The sequence below is a fragment of the Ambystoma mexicanum genome, chromosome 5p, assembly GCF_040938575.1.
Source record: "Ambystoma mexicanum isolate Mex_15411 chromosome 5p, UKY_AmexF1_1, whole genome shotgun sequence".
Classification (NCBI taxonomy): domain Eukaryota; kingdom Metazoa; phylum Chordata; class Amphibia; order Caudata; family Ambystomatidae; genus Ambystoma; species Ambystoma mexicanum.
Window position 1 is genome coordinate 399,753,888 of NC_090930.1, and position 18,366 is coordinate 399,772,253.

Genomic DNA, 18,366 nt, shown 5'->3' on the forward strand with positions numbered 1-18,366 from the left:
TACGGGCTTCCTCACCCCGTGCCCTTTCCCCTCCCATGCACAGTGGGCGTGCATGTGGTTGGGGATGTGGGGGCACCACCATGTCCACGGGCAGGCCCCGGCGTGTTGCAAAGTTGTGCAGGACACATGCTGCCACTATGATCCTGCACACCACTGGGGGAGCGTATAACAGCTGCCCACCAGAACGGTCAAGGGAGCGAAAGCGTGACTTGAGCACTCCGAATGTGCGCTCCACTATGCCCCGGGTGCAATGTGGGCTGTGTTGTATCTTACCTCGGGTGGCGTGGTGGGGTTCCAAATTGGCGTCATTATGTGGGTGATCAGAGGGTAGGCACTGTCCCCTGGGGAGGTGGTGATGGGTATCATTAGTGGTGTTGTGACATTGCTCAGAATCTGACATGCATGCATGTGCTGTGGCATATATACTCACCGAGCAGCCATGTATCGCCATGCTGCCCAGCTTCTAGGTCCCGGTTTAGGGTTGACATTCTGTAAATTATAATGTCGTAGGTGGACCCTGGATAGTTGGCATATACTGAGGTGATGATTCCCTTGGTATCACATACTACCTGGACGTTGATGGAATGCCAGTGCTTGCGGTTTCTATAGATGTGCTCTGATGCCCTGGGGGGACATAGAGCCACATGGGTGCAGTCAATGGCACCTAGCACTTTGGGGAAGTGTGCCACCCCGTAAAAATCCTGGACGACAGCCTGCCTTTCTGCAGGTGTTCTGGGCAGGTATATGTGCCTGCGGACTGATGGGCGTGCAGTCATGATGGCCAAGACCTTGTGTAGGCAGCGTGACTGCGTGGCCTGTGACACCCCCTCTCCCCCACTATAGCAGTTGTCCGCTGAAATGATCCAGTGGCCAAGAAGTGCAGTACATTGAGGACCTTATGCAGGGGGCTGAGTGCTTGGGAGCACCGGGTGGGTGATGTGAGGTCATCCTCCCACTCACTGACCAGGTCGAGTATTATGTGAGGTGGAAACCTGTACCTCCCATACACCTGGTCATCAGGCATCCCAAAAAGGCTGGTTCTGGGTGTAAAAATTCTGGGCCTGACTATCCTCCTCCTGTGGTATCCCACGACCACTGCTGCTAGGAACGGTATATTCATCCTGGCGTCTGTGATTGTTTGTTGTTTGCGTGCACTTTTATGCTGCGCGGGTCCACGTACGCCTGTTCCTGCTGGCGTACGTGTTTCCTGATTAGCGCGTCTTTTTTGGCGCACGCCTTAGCCCCGTTCGATTCCATGAATACGTGTTTTGAACGTGCGTGTGGGCGTTCCGCGCACTTGCCTCCTGTACTTCCCCGTGACGCCCACATTTTCACGAGTTGTTCCCCATTCCGCGTGTCATGCCCACTGTTCCTCCTACTTTTGTTGTGTGTGCTGCGCTATGTGCGATTTCGCTGTGCGCGTAGTGCACGCTGCTTGGAGACGTGGGCGCCAGCGTGCGCCACGCAGAATTTTGGCACACATCCTGGGATTTACATGCGCACGGACTTACATGAATCGCTTTGCGCGGGTTTCGCTGCGATTTTCGCACTGGCACTGCGATTCGCACGCTTTTGCACGCTTGCGCTGAAAATTTCAGCGCACATTAATTCCATGAATCGGCCTGTTAGTGTGTTGTTTATATGACATAGGACTTCTTGTGCTGTGCTAGTTAGTAGAGTTTAATTTCGTTTTCGTAATCTAGAACCAGACTTTTAGTGCTCTGCATTTTATGGGGTGTACATTATAAATGCTGTGTTGCTAACATTTTATATGATAAAAGTTGCTTATACAGGATGTTCCTGATATGCAGCCTAAAGAATGTCCACGTAATCTGGTGTGGATAAACACTGGGCAGGAGATGTTTTGCAGGAACATTTGTACACTGGACATATTCTCTGGACATGAGGAGGCTTTGGCTCAATATTTGATCAGAAAGGATTTTGGATTAAAGATTTTGTTTCATAATAGTTCATTCTGATATCTCATAGCCTCTACTATATATGCATCTATTTCAGTTGGATGTCTCTGTTCTTGGTTGTAGGCATCTTCATTGAATTATGGTTGTAATGCTGGTAGTGTGGCACATTACTGGCACACAAGTTGCAGAATGTATCTACAATTACATTGTGCATGTTTCTTAGCTTTGTAGATACTTAAATACATTTGTTATTGGTTTCATTTTGTTTAAAACATGTGTAAATACATGTCTTTAGTGTGAATGTGCTGTCAGTTATTTATTTCCGGACCAGGTTTCTTTGATAATTGACAAGTGAGGAACCTGACTTGTCATATTTTTAGGAGACTTGTGAAGACTCTATAAGTGAACCGATTTTGTTAAATGGATTGTGTGGAATGTTTGCTTTGAGCTACATTGACAGATATGGTTTCCATAACTGTTGTGTTTGTTGGGGGCTGATATTCGGTTGATATTGAATTGGAAGGTAATTCTTTGTATTTCTTTTTTGATGCAGGTGGAGCAATCACACTTATTTTGGTGATAAGTGTGCTTGTAATTTGCAATAAGAGAATTAACACTTTTTTTGGGTACTTTTATTAGTGATGAGCAAGTGTATAGCTCTCTCTTGTTTTTGCCTGCACAATGTTTTCAAAGTTGGGTTTTGGTCAGTATTTTTTGTATCTGTTGGAGAAAAGAAAGAATATTTACATTTGCTTCTGGTAAAGTGTGCATGATTTAATGCTGTTACTGTTCATTGCTCATGTTTAATTAGGGAGCTTGGAAGAAGCACTTTAGTATTGGTCTTTGGTATTGGTTTCCTTTATAGCACTTTTAAAAGTGGGGCAAGGTGGGGTTTTAGCTACCTGACAGTGCTTGTTGAGGAGGCATGAGATGTCATGCAAGCATTCACGCATTACCTTGGAAATCCCAGACAACTATGGTGTGGGCAGAGCCGGAGGTTCCAGCTAGGACTGCACATTTTATACTAGGACAGACTTTGACATATAGGTATCCAAACCATGTGCTATTAATATTCACTTACCTCTAAACTCAAATATAGTAATGTTCCTTTGCAACAGTGTAGTGCTTTGCTTTATTGGTTATTAGCACATGGAGACTGCTAGTGACCTCAGCTCAGCCAATCAGAGTGTTTAGAGTGCATTCAATACTCATTTTATTGACTTCATTCTGAACATTCTTTCTTCAAAAGCCGAGGGGGAATCAACAATTTAAGATCACGCAAGATTTCTTTAAAAAAAGACACTTCCGCTTTAGGAGGATGTTTTTGCTGCAAAATGCTATTTGACACGTGAAAGGGAACACTAAACAATGAAAAAAACATTCACCTCCTTATAATAATAATAATTTTAGAGTGAATTAGTTCACAATTTGAACTTTACACAAATATTACAATCACATCTTTCAATTTAAAACAAAACAACACTTCACTTCAAAAGGACAGCAAATGCAGTACATATAAAACAGAATAAATATATATATATATATATATCCAAAAGCACAAAAACATAGAAACATGATGACATAAACCCATAACAATAAAAGTGTGGCACAAATTATACACCATGATAATGCTAAGAGGGATGTTGAAAAGTCTATACACCAACCCGCGGAGGGGCTTCACTTACACATAATAGCAATTCAGTCTTATCTAAACAATACTATAACCATCCAATCTCTGTATAATGTAGCTGCATTAATAACATGCCTTTCACATGACTAGCATGCTTTTCACATTAGTCCATACCCTATATAGTGCCAACTGTGCACCAAGGGAATCTGAATTTAAACAGTGGTCCCAAAAAGGCTCTCCCTTTATGGTATCATAATTATGAATCAATCTACCAAAAAGGCACATGTAGAGGGGGCCTAGTCGAGGACACTGAGTTAAGACATGCCTACCTGTCTCCAAGTTGTCCCGTATCCCACAGATACAACAGCATCTATCTTTAACCAGAATGCCTAGCCGAGGCCCCTCTACAGTTAATACATGCAGTTGATTGGTGCGCAACCTTAGCATAAATTTCCGCAACTCGGGGTCCGGGCAGAGCATCAAATAATGTTGAGTCTTCCTATATCTATGGATAACATGCAAAACAGCTTCATACCCCATCAATGTAGCCAAATTCACTTCCTTATAAAGAAGCTGTTTACTTCAACATGTCATCTAATGCATGATCATTTTAAATGTGTTTCAGTTCAAGCATGTTTACGATACAAGTGCTTAATTCATGAAGATAACCTTGTTATTTTAATATTACAAAATAAACTCACATTTAATTTACAAACTCACTTTGTCTATTTACTCACTATTAAAGTGACATGTTTTATTCACCGCCAAAAATCCAAAACATGTATTGCTACTACCATTATGTGCTAATAATACCTTATAGACTTCAGGGTGGGGATATTATTGCTTGGGATAATGACCCTTCTCCAAATCAATCAATCAGCATAGCTTTAATACAACACAAATGACATAATAACATACTTTAATACATAAAATAGAAACAAGCTAAAATAAAAGATATAAGAGGCCGTACAAAATTTATAAACAGTTAAATACATTATGAAATGAAGTAGGAGAATGGGCATACATGAAGTTATACAATTATATATATTTGTGAGGTTACATTCATATAAATCAGTCAAATCTCTGTCAAACAAATTACATTAATCCTGATACACTTGAAAAGAAGTAAGGGATTAAACTCAATTTGGAGAACATTTCACAGACAGTATTATGCACAGTGGAATAAAAACAATGGTTAAGAATCAGTGCAGTTGATCACTATGAGTGAGTTAATGGTCAACTATTTATATTAATCAAACCATGGAACATAAAGCATTCAAATTAGCATCAGACCTTTTTTCGCCAGTGCCTACTGTAAAGGTTCAGAAAGAGGAGACTGACCCATAGGTGGCATGATTGTTTGCATACACCTTTATTAAACCAGAAACTAAAGGGAAAACCTAGCTTGCCCTAACTCTAAGTGTGCTTGCCGTGGCTCAACTAAAAAAGAAAAAGTGTTGACAGAATGTCTGTCCGTGCAAATCAATATTTCTCCGTCCTGTGTCAAAAATCCTGCTTCTGTCCCTTATACTAAATACTAAACTAACAAGGTAGTAGATCTTCTTGGTCCAAAAGAATGACTCCTGGCTTCTGGACAGCGGTCCACAGTTCTAACTGAAGTGCAGAACTTTTGCCCGAGAGAATGACTACCTTCCCAGATCTCAATTCCTTTTCCAGGCACAACACAAAGTTCCAATTTGTAATACTAACCTGCAGTAAAGTTCTCAGTTCAAGTTCACATGGTTCTGGCTCAAACATCAATATTCCTTATTGGCCATAGTTTCTTCACCATTGGGTTCCTGGAGAATGTCTTCCCTCTCAAGGTGTCTTATTCTCCAAGTTTTCACAATGCCAGGGGGATGTCTCCCTTCCCCTGGGTGAAACACATTTTAAAGACAGAGTTTGAAACAGTTCTTGTCAGATTACGGGAATAGCTTCCTTTCCCACGTAACAATACAAAAAGGAAACGTTCCATACAACCAGAGGGTTGACTCTCTTCCCCTGGTGTTGTCTACCAGGAGAATGGCTCCCTTCTCCTAGTATCTCGACTCTTAAATTTGTACCACCTTGTTTACTAGGGGAATGCCTTCCTTCTTCTAGTATCTTGCCAGTTCAACACAACCAGTGGGAATGACTCCCTTCCTCTGATTTTGGTTACCAGGAAAATTACTCCCTTCTCGTAGTAACTTTTCAATTGCCAGTAGAGCTCCTGATCACCAAGGAGAATGACTCCCATCCTGTCATGATGCCTACCCCCGGGCATCCGGACCAAGCCCATTAGCCCCGGGAGCAGGCATCCAGATATTTATTAAAACCCCAGCAGCCCCAGCTAGGGGCTGTCTGGGTTCAGTCCTGGCGCCTTACGCACCAGGCTCATAATAGAAATCAGTCCTGGCGCCATAGGCGCCAGGCTCATAGACATTACTTACCTCATGCAGACCATGCTTCAACTGAATCCAAGCCAACGTGAGGCTTGGATGGGACTATTTTGTTACAGGGACTATTTTTTACTCGGGTGTGGTTCTGGGGAACTTCTTACCTGCAACTACTTTGGAGGCTATTTAAACCACACCCGATCAGCAACACACGCTTCGCGTTATTCTGCATCCAGCAGCGTAACGCTCATCGTGCCTGCAGTCAGCATCCAGTCTTCAGCCACGCCCGTCTCGAATCCAGAGCTCCTAGCAAAAGAGAAAACAAGAAGGAAAGGTTAGAACACCAACCTTATTTCAATCCTTACCTGATTCCGGATCCATCACGTCTTCGAACTTGAAAAGGACATTATTTCTGCACGCGTCGCATCGCCAGCTGCAGCGCCGCGCCATACTCACCAGTCCTCACAGCATTTTTCGATCCGGCGCTGCCTCCATCATTTTCTTCGCCGAACTCCAGCACCTGGGGGAAAACAAAAGAAACAACAAGGTGAGCTAAGAGAGCCGACAAATACAATCCATAGGCTTACCTGATTTACCACCGGAGGCATTACCCTTTAATACGCCTCATCTTCATTTGCCGCACCTATAAAGGGAGAAAACAGCAAGTTAAACTCATGCAACTTTTACCGGACAGTGTTGGGTAATACAGACTCTTACCTGAACGCCATCAGCTGCCTCCAGGCAATATTCTTTTAAACCAGTTGCAATTCAACAAGGGAATGGAATAAGAGTGATCATCGGACATATTGAACTCTTTGAACTTTATAAACCCCAGAGTCAATATTCCTCCGGAACTCCTCCAGCACCTTCAAACCAGTGAAGTAACTGGTATCTACGCACCCCTCCATGCCATGCAGGATGGAGAGCTCATCATTTAAAAACATAAGGAGAATACTTCTACGGATCAAGCAGACAAGATTAGGCGGGCCAGTCCAGACAGTCATCTCGGCACTACGCATCACGTTGGTGGAGACCGCAGCTGTCAGGGTCCGATCGACGCCCCTGTGAGAACCAGGTGAGCGTAACAGAACGCGAAGCCTATCCACAAATCCCCACCCGGGCGTAATGGAAACCTCAGAAACCGACCAACTAGCCCTATTGTTAGGGGAACCTAGGGCAGAAGTGCACTCCGCACGCCAAGAAACTAATGCCCTCAGGAGAAACTGATTGTGTCAAAGGAGTGCACTGATGATCTTGCTAGACAATTGCTGCAAAACCAAGCTGGGCAAACACCATTACCTGGACTCGGGGGGAATCCAACTCCTGTTTCATCGAGCAATCCTGTGCAAGTGGTCCTACCAGGGAGCATTCCTTTAGCTCCACCCGAACGTTTTGCTGGGGACCCAAAACAGTTCGCTGTGTTTATGAACCAATGCCGCTTGCACTTTTTATGCAGACCTGGAGCTTTTCCAAACGACCAAGCCAAGGTAGCCTTTGTACTATCATACCTTAGTGGCAGCGCAGCGGATTGGTCAATTCCACTAGCCAACCAGGATGACCCTCTTCTTCGGGATTTTCAAGGTTTTCAATTGAGCATGGAAGAATATTTGCCAGACATTCACAGGGACAGGCCCTGGATAACGAACTTTTATCCTTACGACAAGGTAACCAGGATCTACTGACCTATATCGCAACCTTCAATAGGTTGGTGGTGGAAACCGGATGGCCAGAGGTAAAACAAATTACATTATTTCATCGTGGACTTCGGGGTGAACTCAAAGATGTTTTAGCCCAAGTTGTGAACCCACCTCAGGATTGCGCAGAATATATAGACTTAGTGGTCCAGTTAGACCACCAACTTCAGAATGGAAAGGCTGATCGACCTCAGTTTGAGAATCGGGTATTGGTTAAACCCAATGTTACCCCCAAAGGAACAGATGCATCAGAACCAATGCAGATCGGGGGGGTTAAGGGACCCTTGACTCAAAAGGAAAGAGAAAGGAGACGGCAGATGCAATTGTGTCTGTACTGTGGGGCCTCAGGACATTTTCTACGGGATTGCCCTATAAAACCGTCCAAGAAAGTAGTTGGAATTGCTGATAGAAATCAAACAGAGCCTGATTCGGGAAACGACCACGCCTGACAAGCGTAGAGGTCCGCTTGCCGAGCTTGAAGAAGGATACTCAGACCTCGCACCTCATCATACCAATGGTCCTTATTGATCCAAGGCAGCCATCACGTATGCATGCAGTAAGGGCATACATTGATAGCGGGGCCGTAGGAAACTATATGGACCACGAATTGGCTTCTAGGATGAATCTACCTCTCTGCAAAAAGACCACTTCGGATGTCATCACCACAGTCGATGGAACTGAAATTGCCTCTGGGCCTGTAACTCATTCCACCGCAGAGATGACTCTGTTGGGTCAGGATGGGCATCGAGAGACAATTGTGTTTGATTTAATCAAAGCCCCGCAGTTCCAAATAATACTGGGGATACCTTGGTTGGAAACACATAATCCTTGTATTGATTGGTGAGAGAAGAGAATAACCTTCCCGGATTGTGCACACACCTGTTACCCTGAAAAACCCTTGAACAAAGGCCTGGCCACAGTCCCTACTCCAGTCGTGCAGTTACCTCAGGAATATCAAGAATTCCAGGATGTTTTCCAAAAAGAACAGGCAAACACCTTACCACCTCACAGATCATATGATTGTCAAATTGACCTCATACCCGGTGCACAACCTCCATGTAGTAGGATCTACGCCCTTACGGAACCCGAAAACCTTCACCTACGACAATACTTGGACCAATACCTTGCTAATGGCTTCATTCGTCCATCCAAGTCCCCTGCATCCTCAGCTTTGTTCTTCATGCCTAAAAAGGAAGGTGACCTCAGAACGTGCATAGACTACGTGCATTAAATCAGATCACGGTTAAGAACCGATACCCCTTGCCTCTGATCCCCGAAATACCAGACCAAGTAAAGGACGCTTGCATCTACACTAAATTAGATCTCTGAGGGGCATATCATCTGGTATGTGTAATGAAAGGCGACGAATGGAAGACTGCCTTTCGCACCAAGTACGGGTTATTCGAATACCAGGTGATGCCCTTCGGGTTGTGCAATGCACCAGCAGCCTTCCAGTATTTTATGAACGATGTCCTTCATGAACTCATTGACGTCTGTGTTGTCGTATACATAGACGATATTCTAGTGTACTCCCCCTCAGAATCAGACCATGTGAAGCACGTTCGTGCAGTTCTTGAGAAACTACGCCAGCACAAGTTATACGCAAAATTGGAGAAATGTGTTTTTCATTCTAGAGAAGTTGAATTCCTTGGATTTATCCTGACTCCAAAATGAGTTTGAATGGACTCTCGAAAGGTGGACACAATCCTCAAGTGGCCATCACCCAGTTCAGTTAAAGGGGTACAAAGCATGCTTGGATTTGCTAATTTCTATTGCAGATTTATTCCTGAGTTCTCACATATTGAACACCACATCACAGCACTTTTGCGAAAAAACAAACGTTTTTGTGGACTGAAGAGGCTGAAAGAGCCTTCCAAGAGCTAAAAGCGAAATTCACGTCTGCACCTGTTTTAAAGCATCCACGCCTTGAGCATCCATACATAGTTGAAACTGATGCATTCAGTTTAGCCATAGGAGCTGCTCTGTCTCAGAAGGATCCTGAAACCGGTCAACTTCATCCAGTAGCTTTCTGGTCAAGAAAGTTCTCAGCACCCGAGTTAAACTATGCGGTTACTGATAAGGAGTTATTAGCCATCAAGTCCGCCTTCAAGGCTTGGCTGCATTATCTTCTCGGTGCTAGGCATACCATCACTGTAATCTCCGATAACAGGAATCTGCAGTATTTGAAAACAGCCAAGGCCCAATCATCGCGTCAACTTCGATGGGCATTATTCTTTGCCGAATTCGATTTTGTGATCACTTATCGACCAGGTTATAAAAACGGCAAGGCAGATGCCTTATCCCGAATAGGGATGGGAGAAGCATATTCGAACCCGGAACTGGTGAATATAATTTCAGAACAAAGAATTCTTGGCATAACTACTCTACAGACTTTAGAAGATATTCATTTAAAAATCCAACAACTTTTCGATCCTGCAGCCCTGCAGGACTGGGTAAAGAAAGGCAAAGATTATTCAGTCAGCAATGACCTACCTTACTATTAAGGGCATCTATTTCTACCACACAAGGAACTACAAGAACTAGTTAACTCCAATTATCATGATGCTCTGATGGAAGGACATCCAGGTAACGCAAAAACTGAAGCTAAAATTAAAAGACAATTCTGGTGGCCCACCTGGCGAAAAGACATAAAGGTATTTGTGCTATCTTGTGGTATCTGCACCCACAACAAAAGTCAAAAGAAAAAACCAGCTGGTCTTTTACAACCTTTGGATATTCCTCCTACACCTTGGCATACTTTGTCTTTAGACTTTATTACTGATCTACCTCCATGTAATGGATTTAACACCATTCTAGTTATTGTGGATCTTTTTTCCAAGATGGCCCACTTTATTCCTTTAAAGGGATTACCTTCCACTTCAATCTTGGCCAAGGAATTTCTCGAAAACATTGCTCGAATACATGGATTTCCTTCTGTATTGGTCTCTGACCGAGGTAGCCAATTCATTTCTCAATTTTGAAAAAGATGTCAATTAGCGTAAATCAACGTGAGGTTATCAACCAGTCACCACCCCCAGACCGATGGTCAGACGGAGAGGACCAACCAGACTCTTGAACAGTACCTACGTTGCATGCTACATCAAACCGAAAGTAATTGGAAGGATATTTTATGGATTTCCGAATACGCATACAATAACTATGTACATTCTGGAACCGGACAAAGCCCCTTTTATACCATATATGGACATCATCCTCGAACATCAGAACTCGATTCGCCTCAACACTTAGAAATGCCCACAGTGAATCATCTGCACTCTACTATTACACAAGCCTTTAAGGAAGCAACAGAACATTTGAAAAAAGCGAAAGAGAAATACAAGAAAAATGCTGATCAACATAGAAGTGATGCCCCACAATACCAGATTGGAGATCAAGTTTGGCTGGCTACAAAACACATACCTCTAAAAGGGACTCATACTTTTAATCCTAGATATTTGGGACCTTACACTATTAAGGCCATTATCAACCCGGTGGCCGTCAAATTGGAACTACCCTCTTATATGCGGATCCATCCTGTCTTTCATGTTTCACTCCTGAAACCAGTTCAACCCGGGACAAGACTAGCCAAACCACCCGACCCCATCCTAATAGATGGGGAACCCGAATTCAAAGTAAAAAATATCCTGGACTCTAAAATGGTTAAATCAAGACTTTTTTATTTAATCGACTGGAAGGGTTACAGACCATAGGAAAGGTCATGGGAGCCTAGTGACCACGTTCATGCACCTCGGTTGGTGAAAAAATTCCATCGGAACTTCCCAGACAAACCAGGACCGAGGGGAAGAACACCTTTAGGAGGGGCCTTGGGGGGGGGAGTGCTGTCATGATGCCTACCCCCGGGCATCCGGACCAAGCCCATCAGCCCCGGGAGCAGGCATCCATATATTTATTAAAACCCCAGCAGCCCCGGCTAGGGGCTGTCTGGGTTCAGTCCTGGCGCCTTAGGCACCAGGCTCATAATAGAAATCAGTCCTGGAGCCATAGGCGCCAGGCTCATAGACATTACTTACCTCATGCAGACCATGCGTCAACTGAATCCAAGCCAACGTGAGGCTTGGATGGGACTATTTTGTTACAGGGACTATTTTTTACTCGGGTGTGGTTCTGGGGAACTTCTTACCTGGAACTACTTTGGAGGCTATTTAAACCATGCCCGATCAGCAACACACGCTTCGTGTTACTCTGCATCCAGCAGCGTAACGCTCACCGTGCCTGCAGCCAGCATCCAGTCTTCAGCTACGCCTGTCTCGAATCCAGAGCTCCTAGCAAAAGAGAAAACAAGAAGGAAAGGTTGGAACACCAACCTTATTTCAATCCTTACCTGATTCCGGATCCATCACGTCTTCGAACTTGAAAAGGACATTATTTATGCATGCGTCGCATTGCCAGCTGCAGCGCCGCGCCATACTCACCAGTCCTCACAGCATTTTTTGATCCGGCGCTGCCTCCATCATTTTCTTCGCCGAACTCCAGCACCTGGGGGAAAACAAAAGAAACAACAAGGTGAGCTAAGAGAGCCGACAAATACAATCTCTTACCACCATAGGCTTACCTGATTTACCACCGGAGGCATTACCCTTTAATACGCCTCATCTTCATTTGCCGCACCTATAAAGGGAGAAAACAGCAAGTTAAACTCATGCAACTTTTACTGGACAGTGTTGGGTAATACAGACTCTTACCTGAACACCATCAGCTGCCTCCAGGCAATATTCTTTTGAACCAGTTGCAATTCAACAAGGGAATGGAATAAGAGTGATCATCGGACATATTGAACTCTTTGAACTTTATAAACCCCGGAGTCAATATTCCTCCGGAACTCCTCCAGCACCTTCAAACCAGTGAAGTAACTGGTATCTACGCACCCCTGCATGCCATGCAGGATGGAGAGCTCATCATTTAAAAACATAAGGAGAATACTTCTACGGATCAAGCGGACGAGATTAGGCGGGCCAGTCCAGACAGTCATCTCGGCACTACGTATCACGTTGGTGGAGACCGCAGCTGTCCGGGTCCGATCGACGCCCCTGTGGGAACCAGGTGAGCGTAACCCATCCCCTGGCCTCTCTCTCACTTTATCTGTAAACACACAGTTCTTAACTGCTCTTCTTTGATTGGGTTCACTTGGCATCTTCCCTTTACCAAGTACTGCAACGAGGAAGATGACTAGTGCTGTGTGTGGATTTTGGGTCATAGACCCTGGCTTCTCTTGCTGTTCGATTTGGCCCACTTGCTTCACTCCCCTGCCAAGTGGTACTACTAGGAAGACACCTTGCTTCCTGGTTTGGATCCCAGACCCCTGATCCCCTCCTTTTTATGTTCCCTTGGAGCAATCTCCAATCAAGTATGAATGTGAGGGAGATGCACCGCTTCTCGGTGAGGGGCCCTAACCCCTGTTTCTCTCTATTTTACACTCAGATCCTTTGGCTCATCTTCCCACCAAGTATTGATGTGAGTGAGAGGGCTCAATTCTCGTTCTGGGTCCCAGACCCCTCTCTGGTGGTCAGTGGCTTTTGTGACTCCATTGGGCAGAAGAAGTGCTGCTCTGCTGCAAATTCTTCTTGCCGCCTGCCCGCATGTCCCCAACTGGCCTCCCGATCAGCTCTGTACATGCTAATGGGGTCGTGTAGCTCTGTGGTCCTTCCTGGGATCGTGCTTCCTCACGGTAGCACCAGTATTCCTTCTCATCAGCTGCTCGGGTCTTCGGTTCTCTTCTCTGCTTCCAGCTTCCTGTGTCTGTGCCACCACACGATTCCTAAAGATGGGCGGGGAGGTTGCCTCTTGCAGGAACTCCTCGGGACCTCTACGACTGTTTGCCTTGATTTGCCACTCTGCCTGATTCTTCTTTCTTGTGCGCAATTTGAAACAGAAGACAGCAAGTACTTTTTCAGTTTCCTTTTTATTTCGTGAACTCCACCCTGGCGCAGCGTCCACACAAGCAATGAAAGCTGACAAGTGAATCATTACTCTTCCTAGGGGCCACCTCACCCCAGTACTAGGGTCGGGCAAATCCCTTGGGCTCATAAGATTCTTCTTCATCCCAGTACTTTCATTTTTACAGATATTACAGAAGTACATAGGCCTAGCGTGTTCATGGGAGTGTGTGTTAACAGAGGGGTCTAATGACTCAGAGTGTGTCTAGGTGTCTAGATGGAGGGTATACATGCCGCATTCTCCTGAGATGTTCTTCCTTGTTCCCAGAGGGGAGGTCTCCTCCCATCAGTCCCCCCCCACTGAGTGCCACCCCAGGTAGACTATCGAGTATCAGCCTTACCAACCTGGCCTCATGGGAAGGGGCTCCTCCCTGGGGAGAAGTGAGGTCAGCTCGGGATTCATCACACTACACATTTATTAGAGAGAGAAAAGAGAATGGGCCTCATTATAACTTTGCTGGTACCCTGGCAGTAGTTCTGTCAGGATACTGGCAAATGAAAATAGCATTATCTCCACTCAGTCTGGCGGTATTACTGCCTGATTATGAGTGCTGGTAAGGGTTGTAAATCCCCATTCCATGGAGTCCCATATGCCTCCATGGGGGGATTTGCTGGCATACCAGCTATTCTTTCCTGTAGGTTGGTGGAATTACTTCCAGCTGTTATCTGGAGGTAATTGTCCCACCCTATCAGCAAAGTTGTACTTTGGGGACCTAACCCCTATCAACCAAAGTTGTACTTTGCTGGTGCAGAAACATGCTAGTATATGGTCATACCGGCATGTTACTTCTGCACCAGCAAAGTTATAATGAGGCCCAATATATCCATTTGGAGTTAGTGTTAGCCTAAAGTGGTCTCTCTATTTGTTGTGCATGTCTCTGATGGATCTATCATGCCACATATGGCATATTAATACATTTTTGCCCAAGAAATGGCCAACTGCAAATATGACATTGAACTCTGTCATGCTATCTCAGAACAGCACAGTCTCAGGTCCCTTTGTCTGATTACTGCATACGCTGGATATATGAACATGAAATGTGGTACTGTTTCTCTGATACTGCAGCAAAAAAAAAGGATAATATGTCCGCTCTGGGCTTAAAAAGTAAGGAGTGGAAATACTGTTCCTTGCTGATATCTAGATAGTTTTCAAATTGGCATACTTCTTTTATGAGCAGAGATGTAGTTAATAATTGTGGCTATTATTTAGCATTGTTAAAATTATACACACAGCAGAATAGTTCTTCAGAACTTCTTTTCAGGTGTTGTGCACCATGCTTGGAGAGGTTCACCCGTGACTCACTCCCCTTCTACAACTTTAGCCCCTCAGCATAACCCCATAAAATAACTTTGAGACAGGTCAATATATATTGTGATAATGACACCTATCTCGTTACATAAGGATATTGTAGCAAATTGTTTTGTGCTTGCATTGGTTGCTTATAATAATTGTAATTACTGTCTGTCTTGTCCTTTCTTTAAGTATTCTTGCTGCTTCAAATGGATACATGTCTTAAAGTACCCCATACTGCACGTTGTAAGGTGATTGTAAGTCCCATGATCAAATAGAGAGACAAGGCCGAAAGCCAAGTTCCTTCGAAAGGTCATCGGACTCCAAGGATGCAGACATATTACACGTGCCATCCAGGCACTGTGGCATGCTTTTTTAAAATATCCTACAGGGAAAGACGATTGCTGCACTTCTGCACCCCTGCAATGTCTGTGGACATCCAATGCTCAGCCAATCAGGCTTTATCTTTGTGGAGGGGAAATTGGAATGGGTAGGATAGACAGCAAGTGCCTCATTTCTGAAAGCATGGTGTTCAACAAGAAGACTGCTTGGATCATTGGAGATTCATGGGTTTATGGGTTGAGGGTGTATGTAAATTAGCTTGGCATTTCAATGATCTTGGTTTTTAAAATGTGGAGGCGCTGTGGTATGGAGTTTGTGTATTGAAGTGGAATTAAGTATTATCAATGTGTTAGCACATAGTGACTTGGAAACACCCACAGATGATTATTGTTCACTGCGGGGGTAATAGCTTGATTTGATTGAATGAATTTGTAAGACACAGAACCCATCAGGTTATCAGGCAGTGTTTACTGCATCTAGGCACAGATGACAGCAATGTTACTTAAATAGCTTTGCAGTTTCCCATGTAAGATACATTTAGAGCTTTATGGCTCTTTTTCCAAAAACTGTTTTGATATTTTTGCAAAGACAACTGTGGAAAGGGTATTACATTTTTTTTCTCCATAAATTGAAAAAGTCAGGTGTAATATGAATAAAGCTGTCTATGTGGTTTTGTTTGGTATGGCATCTTTTAAAAATAGAGAAAAAACATGTAGGCTTTTTAGAGGGTCAGTCCATCAAGGCGACATGAATAGCTTGATTGAGAGGAAATGAACTTAGGTGTTATGCTTTCTCACTATAAAGAACTTGTTGCGTCTTCCTGAGTTGTGGTTAGAAAAGCCAAGTAATCCACTGTCAATTAATTATGTTGAAAAGATACTCAGTTAACAGACTGCGCCAAAATTATATCCACACATTGGGCCTTATTACTAGTCTGGCGGTAACCGTGCCGGAAATTCCGGCAGGTTACCGTTGGACTCGTATTACCATTCCGCCTCTGTGATTGCCAGAATCACCGGGGTTGCCGGTAATTCCGGAGGCGGAAATCGGTAAATTCCCATTCCCATGGAGTCACATAGGACTCCATGGGGATGGGGACCATGGAAACACCGGCTCGGTCTATGACAGAGCCAGTGTTTCCATGTCCGCCTGCAGGGTGGTGTTAAACCTGCCAGGTCAGACCTGCGGGAGTGACACCTCCCGCCTGCAGGACTCTTAATCAGCCAGTCCGGAAAGAACGTTGGTGGCGGATTTACCACCACCGTTCTTTCCGGACCGGCAGGGTCGTAATGAGGCCTATTGTGTTTTATTCATGGTTGTCCTTATGATAACACGTGTTTCGGCTTATTCATAATCCTTTATGAAATCAGGGCTTTTTACAAGGTTTAAGTTATTCTTCTGGATATGAGACACAATATAATACGAAAACAAATTCAAGTACATTACACAATTAGGACATAAGGCCCAAAATTAGTACAAGCTTTGATAATCAATGTTAATTCACATGTCAAATATAAAGGTAAAGTCACAGAGAGATAAGGGTTGGTCACGGGGAGGATTGGTAGGTACGAGAATATGAAAAAAAGAAAAATGTTTGAGGTAGAAAAATATAAAGAGAAATTTAAAGTTAGTGGGAAAAACTTCCCCCAATCAATTTACCATGTCTATGCTTACAAAAATGCAGCTCACGCGTTAGTGAGCAGTATCTGTATGCGCGCTCTGCAAGTAAGGCACATGCGCTTGTCAATTAGAGGTTTCAAGTATCCTAATAATATGCACTTCTTTGCGTGTGCTTCTAACTCATGATTAGTATTGTTTGGACAGTTTAACAAGTCCAAGTTTATAAAAATGCAGCTCGCACGAAGGTAAGCACGTTATGTGTACGCGCTCTTCAAATGAAGCATACGCGCTTGGTAAATGTGTGGTGCAAGGATAAACGTTGTAAACTTTGAGACGGTCTCTTACCATTTGTTCTTGTCCAAGTCTGTGTGCGTCAGCTAGTAAAAGAGGCGCCGAGTGGTGTCTCTAATGAAAAGAATGTATTCCATCATCATGGTAACGTGACAATCGGAGTCCGTTCTTACTTACTAGTGCACGCCGATCATGGTGTGCGCCATCTTTAGTAATACGGCAATACAAATTAACCACTGTAATGTGCCTATTTTAGCCCAATCTAATAGACTAAAGTAGTAATGGCTTTATCCCAGTACTGTGTGCGTTGATGTAGTCGAAAACATTCTTGAAAAAAGGTGTATGAAATGGGAATAATGTTAATTAAAATTCCTAAGAGCTCCAAAAGTTTTAATCTACTTGATGATGCTTAAGTAGGGTTAGTGAGCGATACTCTTCCTGTAGTGAGAGAGATATTATGCGTAAATGCACTATTAGACTAAATAATAGATGGCTGTGTCAGTCCATGTTATCAAAGGATTCGGTTGAACAAAAGAGTTAGACATCACATTGTCTAAGTATCATCGTAACTGAATGAAGTCATCATGGTCGAGTCGAGCCATTGATGATTTACGTTATAAACTAAGACGAGTAGGTTATTAACTAGTCGCTCTTACATCTATTAATGACAACACAAATCCAAATGATAAGTACATTTGTCAGGTATTAAATGCATGCAGAGTGTCTTGTACATCATTGTATATCATCGGTAAATACATTTGAAATAGAGCATGTTGAAGGATGATCCACTAAAGGAAAGACACCATTTCATTGTCCGAGTTGAGACCCAACACGTTGGTGTTGAGTTTGCATTTCATCCTGGCTTCCGCCTGCCATAGTTTTTTCTCTCTATTGCCTTCGCTTTTACCCAATGTTATTTTCTGAAATCCTATACATCTAAGGTCAGCTTTGTTTGACATTTGGTGTTTATTCTGCCAATGATTGGCCAAGGGTAATCTCAGGTCTTGACTGCCAATTTTAGCCAGGTGTTCTTGAATGCGTGTCCTCAGTTCCCTAATGGTACTACCTGTGTACAAGTTACATACACAGATAATCCCATATACCACATATTTCGTTTTGTAATTGATTACGTGTTGTATCTTAATCTCATTTTTATATTGATCTTTAAATGAGTCTGTTTTGCCATGCGCATATTTGCACATGGTTCAGTTGCCACATTTTCTGAAACCATTGTTAGGAGGTTCTCACCA